This window comes from Salvelinus fontinalis, chromosome 28, assembly GCF_029448725.1.
Source record: "Salvelinus fontinalis isolate EN_2023a chromosome 28, ASM2944872v1, whole genome shotgun sequence".
Classification (NCBI taxonomy): Eukaryota; Metazoa; Chordata; class Actinopteri; order Salmoniformes; family Salmonidae; genus Salvelinus; species Salvelinus fontinalis.
This window is the reverse complement of record NC_074692.1, coordinates 15,908,607-15,935,258: the sequence shown is the minus strand read 5'-3', so window position 1 is coordinate 15,935,258 and position 26,652 is coordinate 15,908,607. Positions and strand designations below refer to the sequence as shown.

At 44.3% G+C, this 26,652-nt stretch overlaps 1 pseudogene; it reads right to left on the bottom strand.

Moving 5' to 3' along the window:
• Positions 1 to 26,652, bottom strand: part of LOC129825900 (calcineurin-binding protein cabin-1-like) — a 100,113-nt pseudogene that overhangs the window by 23,247 nt on the left and 50,214 nt on the right.

Below are 26,652 nucleotides of genomic sequence, written 5' to 3'. Positions count from 1 at the left end.
TTGAGCACCGAGCCTCTCCAACCTTACCAGGTTGAATGGTCCCCGTAGCCCTGCCAGTGCGGCGAGGTGGAACAACCCGCACTGGGCTATGCAGGCGAACCGGGGACAACACCTGTAAGGCTGGTGCCATGTACGCCGGCCCGAGGAGACGTACTGGAGGCCAGATACGTTGGGCCGGCTTCATGACATCCAGCTCGATGCCCAACCTAGCCCTCCCAGTGCGGCAAGGTGGAATAGCCCGCACTGGGCTAAGCACGCGTACTGGGGACACCGTGCGCTTTACCGCATAACACAGTGTCTGACCAGTACGACGCCCTCTCACTCCACGGTAAGCCCGGGGAGTTGGCTCAGGTATCCAACCCGGCTTCGCCAAACGCCCCTTTAGCCCCCCCCCAAGAAATTTTTGGGTGAGCCTCTCGGGCTTCCAGCCTCTCTTACGTGCTGCCTCCTCAATCCAGCGCTCCTGGGCTGTGGCTGCCTCCTTCTCCTCCCAAGAGTGGCGATTCTCTCCCACCTTTGCCCAGGGTCCTTTTCCGTTTATGATTTCCTCCCATGACCATTCCTCCTGGCACCGCTGCTGCTGTTGCTGCTGCCCGTTGCCACGCTGCTTGGTCCGGGTTTGGTGGGTGTTTCTGTAAAGGTTTTCTTCCAGGGGTGAAGGAGAGGACCAAAGTGCAGCGCGGCTAGTGTTAAACATGTTTAATACCAGAACAAGTGAAACACTACAAACAACATACAAAATAACAAATGTGCAAAACCGATACACACCTATCTGGTGCAGAACACAAACACAGAGACAGGTAACAAACACCCACAAAAAAACCAACACAAAACAAGCCTCCTATATATGAGTCTCAATCAGAGACAACGACTACCATCTGTCTCTGAGAACCGACACTAGGCTGACATAGAAACAGACAAACTAGACACACAACATAGAATTCCCACCCAGCTCACGTCCTGACCAACTAAACACATACAAAACAACAGAAAACAGGTCAGGAACGTGACACAATGTGCACACAAGGGGTGATATGTTTTGATGCAAAAAAAACTATTTATCTTCATACAGGAGGGGATTGAATGTATTTGCTGTAACCATTTTGATTTTGACATCTAGCCACTTAGCTAGCAAGTTAGCAAACCAAATGCATAGCTGTAGCCCTGAGATGGATATAATCTTAGATTTCTTATATACTAAAAAATAAATAAACGCAACATGCATCAATTTCAAAGATTTTACTGAGTTACAGTTCTATCGATCTGTGGATTTTACATGACTGGGAATACAAATATGCATCTGTTGGTCACAGATACCTTAAATAAAAAGTAGGGGCATGAAAACAGAAAACCAGTCAATATCTGGTGTGACCACCATTTGCCTCATGCAGCGTGATATCTCCTTCGCATAGAGTTGATCAGGCTGTTTGTGGCATGTGGAATGTTATCCCACTCCTCTTCAATGTCTGTGTGAAGTTGCTGGATATTGGTGGGAACTGGAACACACGGTCGTATGCGTCGAGCCAGAGCATGCCAAACATGCTTAAATGCGTGACATGTCTGGTGAATACAGTGCATTCGGAAAGTATTCAGACCTTAACATTTTCCACATTGTTACCTTACAGCCTTATTCTAAAATGTATTAAATTCATGTTTTCCCCTAATCAATCTACACACCATAAAGACAAAGCGAAAAGAGTTGACATTTTTTTGCTAATTTATTCGAAATAAAAAACAGAAATACTTTTACATAAGTAATCAGACCCTTTGCTATGAGACTCGGAAATTGAGCTTAGGTGCATCCTGTTTCCATCAATCATACTTTAGATGTTTCTACAACTTGGAGTCCGCCTGTGGTGAATTTAGTTGATTGGACATGATTTGGAAAGGCACACACCTGTCTATATAAGGTCCCACAGTTGACAGTGCATGTCAGAGCAAGCCATGAGGTAAAAGGAATTGTCCGTAGAGCTCAGAGACAAGATTGTATCGAGGAACAGATCTGGGGAAGGGTACCAAAAAATGTCTGCAGCATTGAAGGTCCTCAAGAACACAGTGGCCTCCGTCATTCTTAAATGACCAACTGGCAAGTGTTTTCACTGACATTTTCAGTCTAATACCAACATGTTTCAAGCAGACCACCATAGTCCCTGTGCCCAAGAACACTAAGGTAACCTGCCTAAATGACTACCGACCTGTAGCACTCACGTCTGTAGCCATGAAGTGCTTTAAAAGGCTGGTCGTAGCTTACATGATCACCATTATCCCAGAAACCCTAGACCCACTCCAATTTTCGTACCGCACCAACAGATCCACAGATGATGCCATCTCTATTACACTACACACTTCCCTTTCCCACCTGGACAAAAGGAACACCTTTGTGAAAATGCTATTCATTGACTACAGCTCAGTGTTCAACACCATAGTGCCCTCAAAGCTCATCAATAAGATAAGGACCCTGGGACTAAACACCTCCCTCTGCAACTGGATCCTGGACTTCCTGACGGGCCGCCCCCAGGTGATAAGGGTAGGTAACAACACATCCGCCACGCTGATCCGCAACACGGGGCCCCTCAGGGGTGCGTGCTCAGTCCCCTCCTGTACTCCCTGTTCACTCATGACTGCACGGCCAGGCACGACTCCAACACCATCATTAGGTTTGCCGATGACAACAGTGGTAGGCCTGATCACCGACAACGATGAGACAGCCTATAGGGAGGAGGTCAGAGACCTGACCGTGTGGTGCAAGGATAACAACCTCTCCCTCAGTGTGATCAAGACAAAGGAGGTGATTGTGGCCATCAGGAAAAGGAGCACAGAGCACGCCCCCATTCTCATCGACGGGGCTGTAGTGGAGCAGGTTGAGAGCTTCAAGTTCCTTGGCGTCCACATCACCAACAAACTAACATGGTCCAAGCCCACCAAGACAGTCGTGAAGAGGGAACGACAAAACCCAAAACCTAAAGACTCCTGAAAAGCTAATCAAATGGCTACCCAGACTATTTGCATTGCTGCCCCACCAGCGCGCGTGGCACCAACAATCAAACCACGCTCAAAGTCGCGTAGGTCACTCGTTTTGTCCATTCTAACGTTCAATCGAACAGTAACTGAATGCCTCAATGCCTGTCTGCCTGCTTTATATAGCAAGCCATGGCCACGTGACTCACTGTCTGTTGGAGCAAACCATTTTCGTGAACGGGGTGGTATACCTAATAAACTGGCCACTGAGTGTATGTACCACAGGAGGTTGGTGGCACCTTAATTGGGGAGGTCTTTTGATGCCATTCCATTTGCTCCGTTCCAGCCATTATTATGAGCCGTCCTCCTCTCAGCAGTCTCCACTGGTATGTACATACTGAATGTTTACATTTGTGAGTGTTGTATTTGTATGGGGTCCATGTAGGTGTAGGGTATATGCATGAAATGTAATGTACTTCGTGTTGATGTGTATGTGCACTGTGTTTGTGGCCCAGGTCATCCCCCATACCTGTCGTTGTGCTGACGTGGCCATCTGTATCTGGCAGAACTTCACGGCTTGGTCCAGCGCCACGTCCTCATCCACCTGTCCACACCATGCGGGAAGAGAAGAGAACAGAGACAATCAGAGCAGAGCAACACACCGTTTACACAGCCACCTTAGCACCACTGATGCTGCTCTGGGCAGCTAACAGACATGGAAAAAGGCCTTTCTCAGAGTGAATGTGGCCGTGGCAACAGGAGGCGGCGGCCCTCATTAGGCCTCTCTCTGTGAAGGCTGGCTGCTCTCTATCTGCCAAACTGTAGATGTCTGTGTGAGAGTCAGGAAGCCACATGAAAGTTAGCCTCCAGGTTCACCTCTCCCTCAGACACGCTATACTATTATGTGGTGGTGTGGTGGTAAACGCTGTTTGGTTCTGCATTGACCACATGCAGTAGGTGGAACCCTATAGGTTGTAACATGCTGCTGCCACAGGAAATGGCCTGTGGAATGAGTCTAGGGCTGTGACAGTCATGACATTTTGTCAGGCGGTAACTGTCATGCAAATAACTGCCAGTCTCACGGTCATTGACGTTAATTAATATAAACCAGTTTAGCGTTGCTGGGAGTCCACCCATAGCCTACAAGCCACTGATGCAGACCTTTGGAACATCTACAATTTAAGAAGTCGAAAAAAATCTAGAATGAATACAGCCTACACCATCAATAAATCCATTGTCTCTTTTAGGCAGGTCTAAAGAAACAACCTATGATATGAAGAACATTTTACCTATTTCAGAAGAACAGAACAGCATATTCTGAGTAATCCTTACGTTAAGCCCTGATCTGGCTATACCATATGGCTGAGGGCTACACTAGTTAATTTACACTAGTTAATTACAAGATTTGCTTATAATTCCTGTGGCATTATTTTATAGTACGAAGACTACAATTGAAGATAGCTGAATAAAATGGAAAGGATATTTTTCCCAAAATGATTTCTGAGGGACACTATTGTGTTGAGCGGTTAACAAATATATATGCTGTATGCTTAATTTAGTTATTTATGCAACTTTAGTTGTGATACAAACCTTAGGATATATTAGAAATTCAAATATGTAGCCTAAGGCTGCATGATGTAACTAATGACAATTTGAAAAAAGTTGCATGAAAGGAATGCGCTCGCTCTGCTTCTTGCACAGGCTGCACACACTTCATCAGTCTCTCATTCACAATTTGACAAGTACATCAGACTCATCTGAATTAATTCTGGTCTTTACATATAGCCTACTAATATGTGTGGATTTATTTTTGATTGATGTCATCCATAGCCTGCACTTAAATAGTGAATGGAGGTTACGTTTTTAATATGCCAGGTAGGCTACACCGGTTGTAAAGTGGATGAATGTGCTTAATTTTAAGAATGAATAAATAAATAAATAAATATAGCAGCATGCGAAAGCTGGAATCCTCTTTTAAATAATGTCAAGTCAAAACTCTGTTTTCATACGCGATTGTGCAATGGCTGGGCTTATAAGAACACGTTTCACTGGGCTCTGTGCTCTCCAACCCTGTTCCAGGGACCCTAGGCCTATAGGCTACGCTAAGCGTTATTTGGCCACTTTAGTTGTCATAAGAAAAACGTATCAACATATATTAGGCCTTTGCTACATGATGCATGAAAGTTTTAAAAAATGCATTGATATAGTGATGATATTCGTACCCATCAGACTATTCTCGATTTAATCGTGCCTTTACAAACAGTGCATTAGGAAAGTTCAGACCTCGACTTTATCCACATTTTGTTACGTTACAGCCTTATTCTGAAATGGATTAAATAGTTGATTATTCCCTTATCAATCTGCACATAATACCCCAAAATGACAACGCTAAAACAGGTTTAGACATTTTTGCAAATGTATTAAAAATAAACTTAAGTACTCAGACCCTTACGCAGTACTTTGTTGAAGCATGTTTGGCAGCGATTTCAGCCTCGTGTCTTCTTGTGTATGACGCTACAAGCTTGGCACACCTGTATTTGGGGATTTTCTTCAATTCTTTTCTCCAGATCCTCTCAAGCTCTGTCAGGTTGGATGTTCAATTGGGTTCAAGTCCGGGCCCTGGCTGGGCAACTCAAGGACATTCAGAGACTTGTCCAGAAGCCACTCCTGCGTTGTCTTGGATGTGTGCTTAGGGTCGTTGTCCCGTTGGAAGGTGAACCTTCGCCCCAGTCTGAGGTCCTCTGGAGCAGGTTTCCATCAAGGATCTCTGTACTTAGCTCTGTTCATCTTTCCCTCAATCCTGACTAGTCTCCCAGTCCCTGCCGCCGAAAAACATCTCCACAGGATGATGCTGCCACCACCATGCTTCACTGTAGGGATGGTGGCAGATTTCCTCCAGACGTGACGCTTGGCATTCAGGCCAAAGAGTTCAATCTTGGTTTCATCAGACCAGAGAATCTGGTGTTTGTAAATGTTTGTCAAGGTCAGAGTCCTTTAGGTGCCTTTTGGCAAAGTCCAAGTGGGCTGTCATGTGCCTTTAACTGAGGAGTGGCTTCCGTCTGGCCACTACCATAAAGGCATGATTTGGTGGAATGCTGCAGAGATCGTTGTCCGCCTGGAAGGTTCTCCCATCTCCACAGAGGAACTCTGGAGCTCTGTCAGAGTGACCATCGGGTTCTTGGTCACCTCCCTGACCAAGGCCCTTCTTCCCCGATTGCTCAGTTTGGCCAGGCGGCCAGCTCTAGAAAGACTCTTGGTGGTTAATTTAAGAATGATGGAGGCCACTGTGTTCTTGGGGACCTTCAATGCTGCAGAAATGTTTTGGTACCCTTCCCCAGATCTGTGCCTCAACACAATCATGTCTCTGAGCTCTACGGACAATTCCTTGGAGCTCATGGCTTGGTTTTTGCTCTGACATGCACTGTCAACTGTGGGACCTTATATAGACAAATGTGTGACTTTCAAAATTATGTCCAATCAACTGAATTTACCACAGGTGGACTCCAATCAAGTTGTAGAAACATCAAGGGTGATCAATGGAAACAGGATGCTCAATTTAAAGTCTCATAGCCAAGGGTCTGAATACATACGTAAATAAGGTACAGTTGAAGTCAGAAGTTTACATACACTTAGGTTGGAGTCATTAAAATTCGTTTTCCAACCACTCCACAAATTTCTTGTCAACAAAAACTATAGCTTTGGCAAGTTGGTTAGGACATCTACTTTGTGCATGACACAAGTCATTTTTCCATCAATTGTTTAGACAGATTATTTCACTTTAATTCACTGTATATTAATTCCAGTGGATCAGAAGTTTGCATACACTAAGTTGACTGTGCCTTTAAACTGTTTGGAAAAATTATGTAATGGCTTTAGTAGCTTCTGATAGGTTAATTGACATCATTTGAGTCAATTGGAGGTGTACCTGTGGATGTATTTCAAGGCCTACCTTCAAACTCAGTGCCTCTTTGCTTGACATCATGGGAGAATCAAAAGAAATCAGCCAAGACCTCAGAAAAAAATTGTAGACCTCCACAAGTCTGGTTCATCCTTGGGAGCAATTTCCAAGCGCCTGAAGGTACCACGTTCATCTGTACAAACAATAGTACGCAAGTATAAACACCATGGGAGCGCGCAGCCGTCATACCGCTCAAGAAGGAGACGCGTTCTGTCTCCTAGAGATGAACGTACTTTGGTGTGAAAAGTGCAAATCAATCCCAGAACAACAGCAAAGGACCTTGTGAAGATACTGGAGGAAACAGGTACAAAAGTATCTATATCCACAGCAAAACGAGTCCTATATCGACATAACCTGAAAGACCGCTCAGCAAGGAAGAAGCCACTGCTCCAAAACCACCATAAAAAAGTCAGACTATGGTTTGCAACTGCACATGGGAACAAAGATCGTACTTTTTGGAGAAATATCCTCTGGTCTGACGAAACAAAAATAGAACTGTTTGGTCATAATGACCATCGTTATGTTTGGAGGAAAAAGGGTGATGCTTGCAAGCCAAAGGACACCATCCCAACCGTGAAGAACGGGGGTGGCAGCATCATGTTGTGGGGGTGCTTTGCTGCAGGAGGGACTGGTGCACTTCACAAAATAGATGGCATCGTGAGGGAGGAAAATTATGTGGATATTTTGAAGCAACATCTCAAGACATCAGTCAGGAAGTTAAAGCTTGGTCGCAAATGGGTCTTCCAAATGGACAATGACCCCAAGCATACTTCCAAAGTTGTGACAAAATGGCTTAAGGACAACAAAGTCAATCTCAATCCCATAGAAAATGTGTGGGCAGAACTGAAAAAGTGTGTGCGAGCAAGGAGGCCTACAAACCTGACTCAGTTACATCAGCTCTGTCAGGAGGAATGGGCCAAAATTCACCCAACTTATTGTGGGAAGCTTGTGGAAGGCTACCCTTAAACGTTTGACCCAAGTTAAACAATTTAAAGTCAATGCTTCCAAATACTAATTGAGTGTATGTAAAACTTCAGACCCACTGTGTATGTGATAAAAGAAATAAATAATTCTCTACTATTTTGACATTTCACATTCTTAAAATAAAGTGGTGATCCTAACTGACCTAAGACAGGGATTTTTTACTATGAGTTAATGTCAGGAATTGTGAAAAACTCAGTTTAAATGTATTTGGCTAAGGCATATGTGAACTTCCGACTTCAACTGTATCTGTAAAAAAGTTTTTATAAATTAGCAATATTTAAAAAAGATCTTTCACTTTGTCATTGTGGGGTACAGTTTGTAGATTGATGAGGAAAAAATGCATTTAATCAATTTAAAAAAAAGGCTGTAACGTAACAAAATGTGGAAAAAGTCAAGGGGTCTGAATACCGAATGCACGGTACACTAAATAATATTTATAACAAATTTGTTTTGACTTATCATGCACCTGTTGGAACAGTGGCAGGGGAAAAAAGACGTAATCCGTATGCACTTGAATAGCTAATGTAGCACGCTTTTCCCGCGGTTCATTTTCATGCCAGCCAAGTAGGCTACTCAGGTTGTGAACCAATGTTCTTAATATTAGGAAAGTTGAGAAATAAATATACTAGACCTAGTCTATAGAAAGCTCATGGAATCCTCTTTTTAATAGAGGCCATCAAAACGTTGTTTTCTCACGCAATTGCATAGGCTATATATATATGGGCTTATAGGAACACTTCTTTAATTCCATGCATCAACCAGCTATGATGATCTAGCTCTCGTTGCGGAACAGGTGATCCTATTCCGCTCAAACTCTGAATAACATGGCTCTCATGAAGGGCATTGATGTCATAGTGATTAGAGGGATAATAGAGCGCTGAGTACCAGGCCATTAGTGACTGGCTGTTAGCAAGTTTGGTAGGCTACTAATATCCAGTGGCATCAGAATGCAGTTTTGGAGAAGCCTAGTTACCGTGACTCAACAGTCACATGGAATTTGACTGCGGTCATGACTCGTGACTACCGGTGTGGCGGTAATACGGTCACCGTAACAGCCCTAGGAATGACTTGGCAGACCTGAGGGCCAAAGACTGGGAGGACTGCAAGAGGCAGCACTCTGAGACAGAGGTTGGTTACACTGGAGAGCTGTCATTTTGGATACGTTTTAGAGGAAGTCCCTCCCCTAGCATGGTAGAGTGGAGGAGTGGGCTAATCGAGAACTTTCCTTCTTCTGAAGTAGCATAACAGACCTATGAGGGCTTGCCTGGGCACAAACATGTCAGATTAGAGCTGAGCCAAAGCTAACGAAAACTTTTGACAACCTGCCAACTGCTCTTGCTCTGTACTTTATATTCATGGCAGAGGAACATGGCTATTGGCTACATCACTGAACTGTAAAACAGATCCAATGACATGAAACAAAACTGCTGTGCTGCACAAAAGCCTTGTGGAATTGGGTTAGAAGCTAACTTCTAAGAGATGGCTTGTATTTGGAAAGTGAGAAGCAAGGTGAAGAATTTGGCACTAATACTGTAATTTCGCTTCACTAGAAACATGTTAGGGAAAAGCATGTAGTGTCACTGACTCAACTGTACTAAGAAAGTTGTGTCAAGGCTTGCTCACTTTGTTCAGGAGATATGTAAGCCCTATTAGAGTGTGTCAGAAGGCACACTGTCACGTTACCCCTTTCCAGCCACAGGAGAAAAAAGTAGTTTTCCTTTGTCGCAAAACATGGGAAGCAAATCTCAGCCAAAGTCTCAGCACACTTTCCAATGGTTTCAATATTATTAACTTGCAAAATAGCATCCGTCAGTGTGCGTGTGAGAGAGAGAGAAGAGATAGAAGTGACACTGAATGAAGCTAAAGAGAGCAAGGGTTATAGTAGCTTGCCATCTCCCTCTCTTCAGCCTAGTCTTGGCCCCTCCATCCTCTGTTGCCTCCCACTCCATCTCTGTGGCTTGACACATAGCCAATGTCATACCAGGTTCCCCGCAGTCAGCATTGATCACTAGCTATGCGTCTAGAGTCTGATGAGAGCTGTGCTCAAACAACACCCTCAATGCCAGCCAACAGCAAAGGAGAAGTTGGCTCAGATGCAATACATAAAGTAACTAATCCCTCTATTATTTGATCAGTTCTGCTATGCAAGTGGAAGAAATTATTAAATTAAATCAACATTCCAGTTACAGTGCTGCAATAGAAATGTCCCTTTTTGCTCAGTCTATCAAATTGAATCTCAAGAACTATTTGTGTACCTACTTTACACAACAGTGTCAGTTCTAGGTAACAGAAGTCCAAACTGAATCCAAAGTTTACGTTTAACTTCAGAGTCAGTGAGCGGGCAAGAACATAAGACTGCTTCTACACAAGCAGTGCACTAGAAAGAGTCCCAATCACAATGCACAAAATCATTTTGCTGTTTTGACAAACCAAAGTAAATAAAATGCACAACCTTCACCTTTCAAACAGGCAACGGTTGTCTCAGAAAAACAGGAAACCAGTCATTTAGTCCGTGAGCAATAAATCTGTGTTATCTGCTTGAAAGACAGAAATAATAAATGGGTAATTCTCTCTGTCTGAATCCACGGAAGCCATTATACTGGCCCACGTAATACAGAAGACCTTTCATCGGAAATGATCAAATCCATCACTGTTGGAAAATAAGACATTTAGTATAATTGACATTTAGAATAATAAACACTTTGTACAGTTCCCTATTAGCTAGGTCAGGATTCACAAAATGTAATGAAAACACCAATTAAATTTCGGGTGAGATGTCCTAATGCTTATAATTACTTATTTTACATTTTTAGTCACTTAGCAAACGCTCGTATACAGAGCAATTTACAGGAGCAATTAGGGTTAAGTGCCTTGCTCAAGAGCACAGGCAGATTTTTTCACCTAGTCGGTTTGGGGATTCAAACCAGCGACCTTTCAGTTGCAGGCCCAATGTTCTTAACCGCTAGGATGCCTGCTGCCCTTTTACGATTATACTTATGATTATGAGCTGTAAATATTAATAGTGCTATTTGTGTTAATATCTTAGTTAATACATGTAGCACTGTGAAGATGATTAGGCTAAAAGTGGTCTCGTGTGCTATTTGGTTCCTTATGACAGTATTTTATAGCAGTTGCATGAGTAGGGAAAGTCCCCTCTTTGTTTCAGGTCTCTTTGCTAAATCAATATCAAGAGGGATTTCCCAAACCCATTTCCTTTTTCAGTGAGTATATATTATGTGTGCATGACATGGCACAGTTATAAATCAATTGTTGATGGGAGAGAGAAATGTGGCTGTAAACGTGAAGGTAAACAGGGGAGTTTGCTCCAATAACTCATAAAAGTACAGCATACCTGCTTGATGAGCATGTATGTCTCTGACATTATCTTCTCAATGCGCCCCAGGTCGTAGGTCATGACCTTCTGTCCCTGCTGCCACACCCGGTAGGCATCCAGCAGAAGAGTTTCGCCTGACTCCACGTCATCCAGGAGCTTCCTCTTCCTGCTGGGCCTGCATAGCGCCCCCTGGGCTAGTCCCTGCTCTGCTCCGCTGGCTAACACTGGGCCCTTAGCTACCGGGCACTGGAGCTGCTGCTGTCTGGAGCTGATGCTCAGGTCCTCCAGAGAAAGCTCCGGTGCGCGGCTGCTCTCAGCTACTTTCTCCCCAGGCACCAGAACAGTTCTGGGGGACTCAGTGTCTGGTTGGCTGCCCTGAGAGTCTGTGGTCTTGGAGGGACGCCCCCAGTGGCCAGCATCCAGCTCCATGGGCTCCTCTGGCCCTGCTCTGGCCCACTCGCCCACAGCAGCCTCCACCTTCCCAGATGGAGTTCTCTGCTGCTGATCCCCCCTGTTTCTGTCTGTGGCCAGCAGGGCTGGCTGTGTCTGAGGGGTCTCCCGGGACCCAGAGTCAGGACCTGGGGCAGTGACCTGGGGTTCCTCAGTGAGCTCAGGCTTCTTATGCAATGCATGACTGCTGTCCTCTGCACTGGGCCTGTTGGACGTGTCCGTGGTTGTCATTTCCCCCATGGAGGGCGCAGGCACTTTGGAAGGCTGCTCCGACACCTGAGAAAGAACAGAGCCCGTCACAACACAAGCAAGAGCATGCTGAAACTATAAACTACGGAGCTGCTTTCAGCTCCTCTCCAAGTGTGTAGAGTGCTTTGGTTGCATACCCCTGTGAGTTTGTTCAGATTGTCCTCCAGGACTTTTACAGCTAGGAAAAATGCTCTCTGGGCCAAAACCTGACGATCCACATCCCGCAAATACTTCCTTTAAGACATGAGAGAGAGAAAGGAAAGAGAAGAAGAACAAATTCACACAAAAACTCTAGAACAAATGGTTGCCATGAAAAACTGAGAGAAACATGGTTGAGTCATGAGAGATCCTTACTTTCCCTGGTCAGGGGTTCTCTGGAGCATGAAAGAGTCTTTGATCAGTATGTTGTGGTCCTTCAGCTGAGACAGCACCTCCAGCAAGAGGACGATGGATCGGTTCATATGAGATGCAAAACTGCCAGGGCGATCAATCTCATCCACTGGAATATGCCAGATGCCCTGAAGCAGGAAGGAGGGGAAGAAGAGGGGGAGGTGGAAAAGGAGGAGCAGAAGAGGCAACAGTTCACTAACACTGTTTGGTATTAGCGTGTCATGGAGACCGGCTTATTTATGACCTCACCTGTCAGGCTAACTAGAGTTCTGTTTCAAAACATATTTTCCATTAACACATTCACAAGGCCAACAGATCCCTGACATGAGCCCCACTGGTGGGTTTTCAGTATAATTTAAAAAAGTGCAAAAGCTCAACTGAAAAGTGAATGTACCTGATATTTTTGGTACATACCTGGGGATTTATTTTACACAGACTGATAGTGAAGGAGGGCAAGAGAAAGGGAGAGAGGGATAAAGAAGTGTGACGGTATATTGTTTTAGGCAATATATTAGCCACCAAACCTCTCCATGTATGAGCCAAGATCTGCAGTGCCAGTTTCAAGATAATGAATATTTTTTTTTAACTAGTTAGGCCAGTTGAGAACAAGTTCTCATTTACAACTGCGACCTGGCCAAGATAAAGCAAAGCGACACAAACAACAGAGTTACACAAACAAACGTACAGTCAATAACATAGCTTAATGTGAGTCTGGAAGGAGAGTTTACAGTCTAACCAGACACCTAGGTATTTGTAGTTGGCAACATATTCTAAGTCAGAACCGTCCAGAGTAGTGATGCTAGTCACTACGGGCGGGTGCGGGCAACAATCAGTTGAAGAGCATGCATTTAGTTTTACTAGCATTTAAAAGCAGTTGGAGGCCACAGAAGGAGTGTTGTATGGCATTGAAGCTCGTTTGGAGGTTTGTTAACACAGTGTCCAAAGAAGGGCCAGATGTATACAGAATGGTGTCGTCTGCGTAGAGGTGGATCAGAGAATCACCAGCAGCAAGAGCAACATCATTGATATACAGAGAAACGAGTCGGCCCGAGAATTGAACCGTGGCACCCCCATAAAGACTGCCAGAGGTCCGGACAACAGGCCCTCCGATTTGACACACTGAACTCTATGTGAGAAGTAGTTGGTGAACCAGACGAGGCAGTCATTTGAGAAACCAAGGCTGTTGAGTCTGCCGATAAGAATGCGATGATTGACAGAGTCGAAAGCCTTGGCCAGGTCGATGAAGACGGCTGCACAGTACGTCTTTTATCGATGGTGGTTATGATATCGTTTAGGACCTTGAGAGTGGCTGAGGTGCACCCATAACCAGCTCGGAAACCAGATTGCCTAATGGAGAAGGTACGGTGGGATTCGAAATGGTCGGTGATCTGTTTGTTAACTTAGCTTTCAAAGAGTTTAGAAAGGCAGGGCAGGATGGATATAGGTCTATAACAGTTTGGGGTGATGAGCTGTTGGCCGGGGTAGGGGTAGTCAGGTGGAAAGCATGGCCAGCCATAGAAAAATGCTTATTGAAATGATCGATTATCGTAGATTTATCAGTGGTAGCCTCAGTGCAGTGGGCAGCTGGGAGGAGGTGCTCTTATTCTCCATGGACTTTACAGTGTCCCAAAACTTTTTGGAATTAATGCTACAGGATGCAAATTTCTGTCTAAAAAAAGCTAGCCTTAGCTTTCCTAACTGACTGAGTATATTGGTTCCTGACTTCCCTGAAAAGTTGCATATCGCGGGGGCTATTTGATGCTAATGCAGAACGCCACAGGATGATTTTGTGCTGGTCAAGGGCAGTCAAGTCTGGGGTGAACCAAGGGCTATATCTGTTCTTAGTACTACATTTTTTGAATGGGGCATGCTTATTTAAGATGGCAAGGAAAGCACTTTTGAATTAGTGCAGGTGAGAGGAAAGTAATGGCAACAGCTAAATGCGTGCTCATTTTACTCACGCAACACAGAGAACACTGATCACGTGCATGGTTCCTTTAATAAATAAACACATTTTTTAACATAGAGAATTATGAAGCAAACATTCTGGCATGCTGGCAGAGGACCATGTTTAAATATCCTTTAGGACCAGGGATGAAAGTAATGTGGTCCGGTGTCCCGGAAAAATAAATAGTGGGGGTACACCGTACTGCTAAAACATGAGCCCATTACAATAACGAAAACAGAATGTCAATTTATAAATATAAAAACTACTACACCACTATTTATAATTACCGCATGAAAAACAGGTGGTATAGCCTACACTCCAAAATGCGATGTGGTTTGACAAGAACACTGACATTTTGCCAAGGCAGAGCTGAGTGGCCGAGACGTTGTGGACTAATGACAATCGGCAAATGTCATTACACTTTTTGGTATGTTGTGTAACAGAGGTCTATTTCCATTCATTACTGTTTGGAGGCTGGAAATGTTGCGAGTAGATGAACGTGCACGGGTAGCCTAGTAAAGGAGCCATTTGAAATGACGGTTTGACAAGCACATGCACACAAAGAAGGTCCCATACCGGGAAGAAATTCATTCTACTTTCACCCCTGCTAAGGTCTATAGGTAATGGCATGCACAAACCTGAATAAACTCTGAGTTTAGGTGTTATTACAGAGAAACAATAGGTTCTTTCATGTATTCATTGGACACGGGCTGGAGGACAAAATGGGATATTTTGTGCTGCACATCGACCTGAGACATACCCCACACAAGTGTGTCGCCAGTGATTTATGTTAATGTAAGCCCTAGTGTAATAATTATGTTTCCACGTCAGGAGTGTGACACTACAGACTTGGAATCGAGCAGAATCTACAACCTCTGCATCATCAAGACAGTTGCTTTGTGAAAAGGTGTTAAAGATCACAGTTAGCAATTGTTATGTAAATGAAAGCTGAAAAGTACCAAGTGCTTTGGTCAGCCGGAGCCATGGCCCAGAGAGACACGGCTGCCAGCGGTGTAAATCTCAAATGGAAACTTGCCACAGTATTTCTTTGTGTGTATGTAGCTTGTGCACAGCTTAATGCTACTGCAGACTCCTTCAGGCACTGGGCTGTTAATGGGGCTGACACCAGCAAACAATTAACAGGGGAAAAATTTTGACAAACCCACTGGAAAGAAAGAGAAAAAGGAGGTGAAAAGAAGGCAAGAGGAATTAATTTGCTCCAAAACTGGAATTGGAAGATGTGAGCCCTAATGAGAAAACAGAAAGAGTTGCTGTAGGGAGAGACAGTGCCTGAAGAGTGGAGGTGGGGGTGGACTGGGGGATGACTTCAGGCAGGCATATCAGATCCCACCCCAGGCAAGCAGCCTCATTAGCGGTGTGTTCTGTCTGGGTTCAGGGAACCAGAGAGCAGCAGCGCATCAAACACACATTGACTTTTTAATTTCAATATCTCTGAAGGATTGGTAAGTCTTCAGAGCACGAGGAGTATCACAGGTAACGATCAATCAGATCTGAACACACGTTATCATGTGACAGCATATGTGACGACCAAAAAACCCAGTGCACACGTCATGCCAGCAGGTGTGTACATGCAAGGTTCGGTGCTCCACAGCAGAGCTGACTATGTGAGCTGAGCACAGATTATGGTCTATGTGCAATTTAAAAAAAACACTTTGCAATGAGCAGCTTAGAGGTGTATGCGAAAGGTAGGAGAAGCTGGGAATATCATGATGAAACAAAAACACATGATATGCCTCCACAGAAGCAACTGGCCCGCCCCTACACCTGGGAGCCTCTTCCTCATCCTACCAAACAGGTCCACATTGTCTGTTGACATTTTCACAGCCTTTGGTGAGAAGCCAGGCAGGAAAGAAATGCTAAACATAACAGACTTATGAAATTAAATTGCATTCCTGAGTCAGTCTGCCTCGTGCAGTCAAGAGACAAAAGCCATTTATCAATATTAATGAACATCCTTCAATAATGATCAGGACAATCTGGATGAAATAGCACAGGCGATGTGATGTGATACTTTTGTAGATCAGAGCTCTGCTGGATGGATGTATGTGGACACCTCTTCAAATGAGTGGATTTGACTAATTCAGTCACACCCGTTGCTAACAGGTGCATAAAATTGAGCACAGACATAAAATCTCCATTTACCAACATTTGGCAGTAGAATGGCCCGTAGGGAAGAGCTCAGTGACCTTCAACGTGGCACCGTCATAGGATGCTACCGAGTGGCGCAGCAGTCTAAGGTACTGCATCTCGGTGCTAGAGGCGTCACTACAGACCCTGGTTCGATTTCAGGCTGTATCACAACCGGCCGTGATTGGGAGTCCCATAGGGCGACACACAATTGGCCCAGCGTCGTCCGGGTTAGGGCTTGGCCGTCATTGTAAATAAGAATTTGTTCTCAACTGACTGGCCTAATTAAAGGTTAAATAAAATAAAAAAATGACACCTTTCCAACAAGTCAAAATTTCTGCCCCGCTGGTGCTTCCCCGGTCAACTGCAGGTGCTGTTATTGCGAAGTGGAAACGTCTAGGAGCAACAATAGCTCAGCCGCAAAATGGTAGGCCACACAAGCTCACAGAATAGGTGCTGACGTGCGTAGCGCATAAAAATTGTCTGTCCTTGATTGCAACACTCACTACTCTGGAAGCAAAGTGATAGAGTTGTGATAGAGAAGTGAGAGAGTTGTATTGAGACTTTTAGTTAGAAGGATTAAACAAATCAGAATGTTTAACAGTCTGCAATCTTCCCTTTAAACTTTCAATGCACAGTTTACCAAGTCTAGGACTAGTATGGCTGGTGAGGGGGTGAGCTGGGCTCTGCTCACTTGGATAAACAGATCTAAGGGAGGTGGGGGGGGGGGGGAGTTCCCCCATGGGCACAGTAAATCTGTTTAGGCAGATGTGAAGCCATGGCTTTGCACTCATTATGCTGTAGCACAACAGATAAAGCAGATATACAATGATTTTGAAGCATCTTTTTTAGGGGAAAAGTGAGGGAAAATTTGAGCTTTGGCTTGGAACATGGAACATAACGTTAATGTGTCACTCAGGCATCAAGAGTGGGGTAGAGTTTCAAATTTGAGAAAAAGATCCATCTTAAAATAATGTATTTGTCCTATAGATTTCTTATTAAAATGTGACACGTTTCAGGAAGCATTTGATTTTTTACATTTAATATCAAAATGTGGTTTTGGGCAGAAATGCATTCTGGACCATGTGAACTTTCATGCGACTTAATAACAAACTTGTTTGCCATCTGTAAATACGAATAATATTGTGAAATGACGAGCCTAGTTGGTTTAGCCACGTAAAAAGACAGGAACCTTCCCGCTAGCCATGACTGGCTGAGATAATGGATGGGCTGGACATGCCGAGAGAGGAGTTGGGATTCGTCTGCCATGTAGCATGCTTCTCAAATCAAATCACATTTTATTGGTCACATACACATGGTTATCAGATGTTATTGCGAGTGTAGCGAAATGCTTCTGCTCAACATGAGCTGCTCGGTATGTGTAGATAATCCTTGCTACCGCAGCTTTTTTGAAAGATATAACGTTAGCCATGTAGAACTGCAAAACCGAGGCTACTGCTCACAACAACATTGCTGCCCTCAATTTAGCAGGCGCTATCGACAAATATCAGTGGGAAAAAGTTGTTAGTCTACTTTCTGCACAAGGTCAGTGTCAACCCGTGTGAGTTGACACAACATGGGCCAAACAAGCTGTACAAGTAAAATGGAGTTAAAGGGGTTCCAGCTAGCTAACATTGAACCTAGTTTGATTGATACTACTGCATTTCATACATGGTGGCTAGCTATGACAATCCATTTTTATTGCTAATAGTATGGGTTGTGATTATGCCTGGTTCATTGTTTAGCTAGTTAGCTACATGTCTTAACAGACTCCACTTCGCTAGATGACTCCGTGACCCATCAAGTTAGCCAGGTGTGTCTGGGGGTGATTACGGCCATCTATTGTATTTCATGAACATGTGTACATGTCTAGACAATAGTGACCCATCCACTTAGCTAGACGTGGCTGGGTGGTGGCTATAGCATTTCTTTCACATGACCCATTCATTTAGACAAGTGTGTCTGGGTAAGCATCATCTAATCATTATAAAAATATTTTTATCTGGACACTTAATAGTTTTTTATATTGCTACTATGTAAATATGTAAATAACCATTTCACCTTTACACCTTCTGTATCCTCTGCATGTGACAAATACACTTAATTTTATTTGATATAGTGTGTTTACCAGAGACTGTAATGTGAAGAACAACATGATCTGCACCAAAGTCACATTAGAATATAGGCCAAGGTGGCCAAGTGTATTTTATCTGGAGTTTTTCCTTATTGTAGGCTTCTACTTTCACCACTTTTAGTCTTGAAGTCTTTGGTTGTTTACTACACTACCTTACTCACTCTGTTTAGCAGATGGCCTCACATGGGTGGGGCTAAGGTTTAAGAGGGTGTGAACTAGGGCTGTACAAAAAACCCCATTGTCGACCGAAAGTAGTCTGTATTTTTCCATATATAGACACATCCTATGAGAAGCAGTGCTTAAGATGGGCAGGAGCTCACTGGAGCTGAGTACCGGCACCTTCTATAGAATATTAGCTCAAAAGTATTATGGACTCCTGCACCTAAATATAAATACTACCAGCACCCAAAATGAGTACCGTAACCTATTTCAGTCCAAGCCAAGCACCAATAAGAAATAAAATTAGGTAGGCCTATTTTATTACGTTTCCACTGGATCAGACCATGACATGTATCCTTTTCAAGGTAAGTGGTTATCGAAAGGGAGAGAGCCGGAAAGATTTTACAAAAACATTGAGGAACTGTCATTCTCAATGGATGTAAAAACAGACTGTTTGCCATTGGAGGTGAAGAAAACATTACTTTAGTGGTGGTGCGTTAAGTCAATCAGAAATACTTTGATAGCCTATAGTCCTACTTCTATGCGTAAGGTGCGCAAGGAATAATTTAGCAAGATGAGACATAATCGAGGTGGTCTTGTTTGTGCGCCTGTTGATGTTGATGAATCCTCCTTGGTAGAAGTGAAAACAAATATTTGACTCAAATGAATTACAACCAGTTTCAAAAATGAAATCATATGCCGCACCGCTGATTATCAACATGACATTTTTCTTCTTCTAATGGAAGTCAAGATTTGCTACTTATTTGTTACTCTCTGCGGCAATTGTTTACAAGCTGTTCAGGGGTAAATGTTATTGTTCTCACGGTCTGTGAGAGATGGAGATGCGTTTACACCCCTGGCCCACGCACAACACAAGCTCTATCACAGGGAATTCACAATGTATCATTTGATCAGGCATTAAACATCGCAACATAATAATGACTGCATCAATAATTCAGGCAGACACGAAATAATTTGCCTTCTGCTTATGTTTTGTCCCTGGCAGCCAACCTTGGAGCTAGAATCCTTAGTTGCTACATCATATATATATATATATACATACACACACAGTGGGGAGAACAAGTATTTGATACACTGCCGATTTTGCAGGTTTTCCTATTACAAAGCATGTAGAGAAAGCATTTCCTATTACAAAGCATGTCTGTAATTTTTATCATAGGTACACTTCAACTGTGAGAGACGGAATCTTTAACAAAAATCCAGAAAATCACATTGTATGATTTTTAAGTAATTAATTTGCATTTTATTGCATGACCTAAGTATTTGATACATCAGAAAAGCAGAACTTAATATTTGGTACAGAAACCTTTGTTTGCAATTACAGAGATCATACGTTTCCTGTATTTCTTGACCAGGTTTGCACACACTGCAGCAGGGATTTTGGCCCACTCCTCCATACAGACCTTCTCCAGATCCTTCAGGTTTCGGGGCTGTCGCTGGGCAATACAGACTTTCAGCTCCTTCCAAAGATTTTCTATTGGGTACAGGTCTGGAGACTGGCTAGGCCACTCCCGGACCTTGAGATGCTTCTTACGGAGCCACTCCTTAGTTGCCCTGGCTGTGTGTTTCGGGTTGTTGTCATGCTGGAAGACCCAGCCACGACCCATCTTCAATGCTCTTACTGAGGGAAGGAGGTTGTTGGCCAAGATCTCGCGATACATGGCCCCATCCATCCTCCCCTCAATACGGTGCAGTCGTTCTGTCCCCTTTGCAGAAAAGCATCCCCAAAGAATGATGTTTCCACCTCCATGCTTCACAATTGGGATGGTGTTCTTGGGGTTGTACTCATCCTTCTTCTTCCTCCAAACACGGCAAGTGCAGTTTAGACCAAAAAGCTCTATTTTCGTCTCATCAGACCACATGACCTTCTCCCATTCCTCCTCTGGATCATCCAGATGGTCATTGGCAAACTTCAGACGGGCCTGGACATGCGCTGGCTTGAGCAGGGGGACCTTGCGTGCGTTGCAGGATTTTAATCCATGACGGCGTAGTGTGTTACTAATGGTATTCTTTGAGACTGTGGTCCCAACTCTCTTCAGGTCATTGACCAGGTCCTGCCGTGTAGTTCTGGGCTGATCCCTCACAATCCTCATGATCATTGATGCCCCATGAGTTGAGATCTTGCATGGAGCCCCAGACCGAGGGTGATTGACCGTCATCTTGAACTTCTTCCATTTTCTAATAATTGCGCCAACAGTTGTTGCCTTCTCACCAAGCTGCTTGCCTATTGTCCTGTAGCCCATCCCAGCCTTGTGTAGGTCTACAATTTTATCCCTGATGTCCTTACACAGCTCTCTGGTCTTGGCCATTGTGGAGAGGTTGGAGTCTGTATGATTGAGTGTGTGGACAGGTGTCTTTTATACAGGTAACGAGTTCAAACAGGTGCAGTTAATACAGGTAATAAGTGGAGAACAGGAGGGCTTCTTAAAGAAAAACTAACAGGTCTGTGAGAGCTGGAATTCTTACTGGTTGGTAGGTGATCAAATACTTATGTCATGCAATAAAATGCAAATTAATTACTTAAAAATCATGCAATATGATTTTCTGGATTTTTGGTTTAGATTCTGTCTCTCACAATTGAAGTGTACCTATGATAACAATTACATACATCTACATGCTTTGTAAGTAGGAAGTATCAAATACTTGTTCTCCCCACTGTATATGTATGTATATGTGTGTGTATGTATGTGTGAATATATATACACACACTGCTCAAAAAAATAAAGGGAACACTTAAACAACACAATGTAACTCCAAGTCAATCATACTTCTGTGAAATCAAACTGTCCACTTAGGAAGCAACACTGATTGACAATAAATTTCACATGCTGTTGTGCAAATGGAATAGACAAAAGGTGGAAATTATAGGCAATTAGCCAGACACCCCCAATAAAGGAGTGATTCTGCAGGTGGTGACCACAGACCACTTCTCAGTTCCTATGCTTCCTGGCTGATGTTTTGGTCACTTTTGAATGCTGGCGGTGCTTTCACTCTAGTGGTAGCATGAGACGGAGTCTACAACCCACACAAGTGGCTCAGGTAGTGCAGCTCATCCAGGATGGCACATCAATGCGAGCTGTGGCAAGAAGGTTTGCTGTGTCTGTCAGCGTAGTGTCCAGAGCATTGGGGCACTACCAGGAGACAGGCCAGTACATCAGGAGACGTGGAGGAGGCCGTAGGAGGGCAACAACCCAGCAGCAGGACCGCTACCTCCGCCTTTGTGCAAGGAGGAGCAGGTGGAGCACTGCCAGAGCCCTGCAAAATGACCTCCAGCAGGCCACAAATGTGCATGTGTCTGCTCAAATGGTCAGAAACAGACTCCATGAGGATGGTATGAGGGCCCGACGTCCACAGGTGGGGGTTGTGCTTACAGCCCAACACCGTGCAGGACGTTTGGCATTTGCCAGAGAACACCAAGATTCGCAAATTCGCCACTGGCGCCCTGTGCTCTTCACAGATGAAAGCAGGTTCACACTGAGCACATGTGACAGACGTGACAGAGTCTGGAGACGCCGTGGAGAACGTTCTGCTGCCTGCAACATCCTCCAGCATGACCGGTTGGCGGTGGGTCAGTCATGGTGTGGGGTGGGATTTCTTTGGGGGGCCGCACAGCCCTCCATATGCTCGCCAGAGGTAGCCTGACTGCCATTAGTTACCGAGATGAGATCCTCAGACCCCTTGTGAGACCCTATGCTGGTGCGGTTGGCCCTGGGTTCCTCCTAATGCAAGACAATGCTAGACCATATGTGGCTGGAGTGTGTCAGCAGTTCCTGCAAGAGGAAGGCATTGATGCTATGGACTGGCCCGCCCGTTCCCTAGACCTGAATCCAATTGAGCACATCTGGGACATCATGTCTTGCTCCATCCACCAACGCCACGTTGCACCACAGACTGTCCAGGAGTTGGCGGATGCTTTAGTCCAGGTCTGGGAGGAGATCCCTCAGGAGACCATCCGCCACCTCATCAGGAGCATGCCCAGGTGTTGTAGGGAGGTCATACAGGCACGTGGAGGCCACACACACACTACTGAGCCTCATTTTGACTTGTTTTAAGGACATTACATCAAAGTTGGATCAGCCTGTAGTGTGGTTTTCCACTTTAATTTTGAGTGTGACTCCAAATCCAGACCTCCATGGGTTGATAAATTTGATTTCCATTGATCATTTTTGTGTGATTTTGTTGTCAGCACATTCAACTATGTAAAGAAAAAAGTATTTAATAAGAATATTTCATTCATTCAGATCTAGGATGTGTTATTTTAGCGTTCCTTTTATTTTTTTGCTCAGTGTACACACACACACACACACACACACACACACACACACACACACACACACACACACACACACACACACACACATACATATACATACACACACACATTAATTCTTGAAGAATATAACTTATAAATGCCTCATGAGCTTAGTTCTACTGTTGTACCCCATAACCCAAAATATAAGCTTGTTATACTCCAATGTTTGCAAACAAAGTAAATGTAAACAAACACTGTAGAGCCTCAAAACATGGTTAAAACTATAATTTTGCCATCGTGGATGGTCAGTCCTTGCATACATGGTCAGTCCTTCCATCCCTCAGCTTTTGACCAAAACACAGGCAGGGTAACCGCTTTGTTAGTGTGTCAATTCCAGATTTAAATTCCAGATTTAAGAAGATAGATAAAACAAGAAAATGAAAGACAGACCGTTAAAGGTCTATTTTCCCTTGATGGTAGGAGTCGAAGCATGCATAGATCAGCCTGGCCCACACCAACCCTCCTCTCAGATGGAACCGCTCTACCCCTCCCTGCCTGGGACTCTCAATCCACAATACCACACTATGTTATAGTGTAGCAGGTAGCCTATCAAATAACACCACCACTGTGATGCAAGAGACCATATTCATCTCCATAGTGGGACCATGCTTTTCAGAGTCGTCCGGGATTGATCATGTTTCCTGAGGAGGCTAGTTATGCCTCATGTGTGTTACACTACCAATCAATTAAATCAGTAGAAGCCTACAATATCAAAATGAATAGTCTAATTCGTAACCCTCTCAATAAATATTACAGCCAACTTCCCCTACTGTTCAGTCATTTTTGCAATCATTGTCTGTCCCCTCCACGATAAAATCGTGGATCCATCTCCGTACACTAGCACGTTTGTCACACGCAATATCTCAGATTTTGACTAAATTTGGGTGAATGAATGAGTCTTGCCATAGAGAGCCGCCATTTACAAAATTACACTGATTGGCCTAAGGGGGGTGCTGCATTATTCGTGGGGGACGACATGTTTGTTGCCTTGTTTGGCTTTTATTTTCTGCTTGTTGAGTACCTCCCCTCCACTCACTCCCTCCCCAGCTCCCCTCACTCCCCCTAGCCAAGCCATAACCCATTAATCCCCTCCACATGCCTACTTTATGATGTCAGAACACATCACCTCAGGCTCAAACAAACATCTCACATTGTTAGCTCCTATCAAACCTTCACACCCTGCAGAACAGCAAAACCAACAGTTAGGGGGAAACACTGAAATAGCAACAGGAAATTACTTTTACTACGCGCTTTCTTACAATGAGTTTTCCATATCACTCCATCAATGTTTTCTTTATCAGTCTCTCTCTCTGTACAACACCATGCCATTCTTGAGAAAAGACATGCGTAGAGTAAGCAATCTCTGTTGCAAGCAGGGGGCTCAACACAACTATTCCTCCTTGTCCATAGGCCAATTCAAATGACTCACCCCCCCATGCCTTGTAGAATTACTACACTAACTCTACAAACTGTGGAAGAATTCCACTCATATAAACAAGAATATATAACCATGTGCGCTTTCCCCAGTAAACAGAGAGAGTGAGAAAGAAAGAGAGCGAGAGAAAAGGCACGAAACGAGAGAGAGAGAGACACACTCACCATCACCAACGAAAGCTACTCCACTCGTGTCTGTGTGTATTCTTTTGGATGGTTTCCTGCTGGCTGTAGCAGCACCAGAGCCCCTGGCAGCCCCCCCACCCACCCACCCACAGAGCAACTCACACTTAGATAGCGGGGGGTGGATTGTAGGCAGGCGCTGGGGCTGCGAAAGCTGCAGGAGAGAGCAGGAGAGAAGAAGAGCTGTGCACGGCAGAGCTGGAGAAGGAGAGGAGGAGGGCAGCCGCCTGGACGAGGAGAGGAGAAACGGTGCTGGCGTCAGGGCCCAGAGACTCAGCATGCCAGTGACAGACGGGCTGACTCGCTCCTCTCTCTTTTTCAAACCATGCCATCTCAAAACATAAACACCCACGCACTCTCTCTCCCCTGACCCCAGCCTGCTAGGGTTCTTTCCCTCCACTCGCACTCTATACACATCCTAGTGCCCACCCCTTTAGACTGTACCCATCCAATCAGAGACAGGTTGACTTACTCCCACCCATAAGCACACACCCACACAATACACAAACAGAAGGGAGAGAGAGCACTGAGGAAAGAGAGCAAGAGCAACAGGGAGAGGGAGGAAGAGCGCTAGTGAGAGCAGCAACAAGGAGGGGTATAGCACGCTCACGCAACAGCAAGAGAGCAACAGGAAAAGAGAGCGAGGAAGAGTAAGATGGAGCTGTAGGCGGGAGGATAGAGAAGGAGTAAGTAAAGAGAGGCATGAGTGTGTAGGCCAATACAATCGAATGCACACATCTGCAGGACTAAAAAGAAAGCATGCCTGCATCAGGAGGGTACTAGTGGCCACAAGGCCAGTGTAACACAGTAGCACACTAACAAGCCTCGCCTCCTCCCCTTCCTCTCGATCTCCTGCTGGCCCACAAACATGCTATGGAAACTAGTGATGTGCCGTTCGTAGAGAAGAAACATGACATGTTTAAGAACTGATTATGGATTGCATGGTGCAAGAATGAACACATTTAATTGATTATTTAATGTTATATCATGGATACATCTTTGTAGAACCAAAACATACACACAGCCTTTGCTCAACAAACTAACTCGAGAACTAATTGTTTTGGGTGCTGCAGTTTGAACGATATTGTGCTCATCACCCTCACCGCAGTCAAGCAATGCATTCCACCAAATGTTGTTAACAATCTTTTCCGGTTGCAGCCACAACTAGACGCCATTTCAAGATGTATCAAGAAATAGTCTTAGTGGTATGCCTATAAATCAATAAAATGTACATTGTTTGAAGCACACTTCTACAAGTCAGTCACAAATGACAGCTCCATTAAGCCCCTTATGGTGAACAACATGTGAACAAGACTCTTGCGTTTTCAGTTCTACCTTCGCTGGTAAGGGGTCCTGTGTGCTCTGGGCATTACGGAATCAACTGAACAGAATTTGTCAAAAGATTTGTTCTTTTGACTGAACGAGTCGAAAAGATCAGAGTCAGTAAAAAGAGAGTCGAACTTCCATCACTAATGCAAACACCTTGTTTTTCCTGCTTCCTGTTGTTAGTGTTAAAAAAACATCAAAATCTGCTGACATGAGCTCTCCAGCAGGGAGGGTAGACAGACGGCATTGCAGAGGAGTAACTGCTACAATGCCAGATAGGACCTCAGAGAAAGAACCACATCAAAATAGTCCATATATTACAACATATTCCTCGGCCTTCACACTTCTCCCCCCCTGCCTGCTCACACCAGCTAGTTCTCCTAGTCTAACAAAACATACCCAACGTTCTACTACTGTACAAAAGCAATCTGAAAAATTAACACTATAGTTTATACAAGTACTGGGCTCAAGAACTCGTTTTTTATAGCCACAAACACACTTAGCTAGCATCTCGGTGCAATGAAGACAACGGTTTAAAGTGAGGATAAAAGCCACAAGATTTATTTAAAATGTTAAAGAATAGAAAACAATGTAATTCCTCTGAATTAGGATCCAGTAAGATGACATCCATTTTGTCTGGAGCTTGCAGTAGAGTGCATGTGTG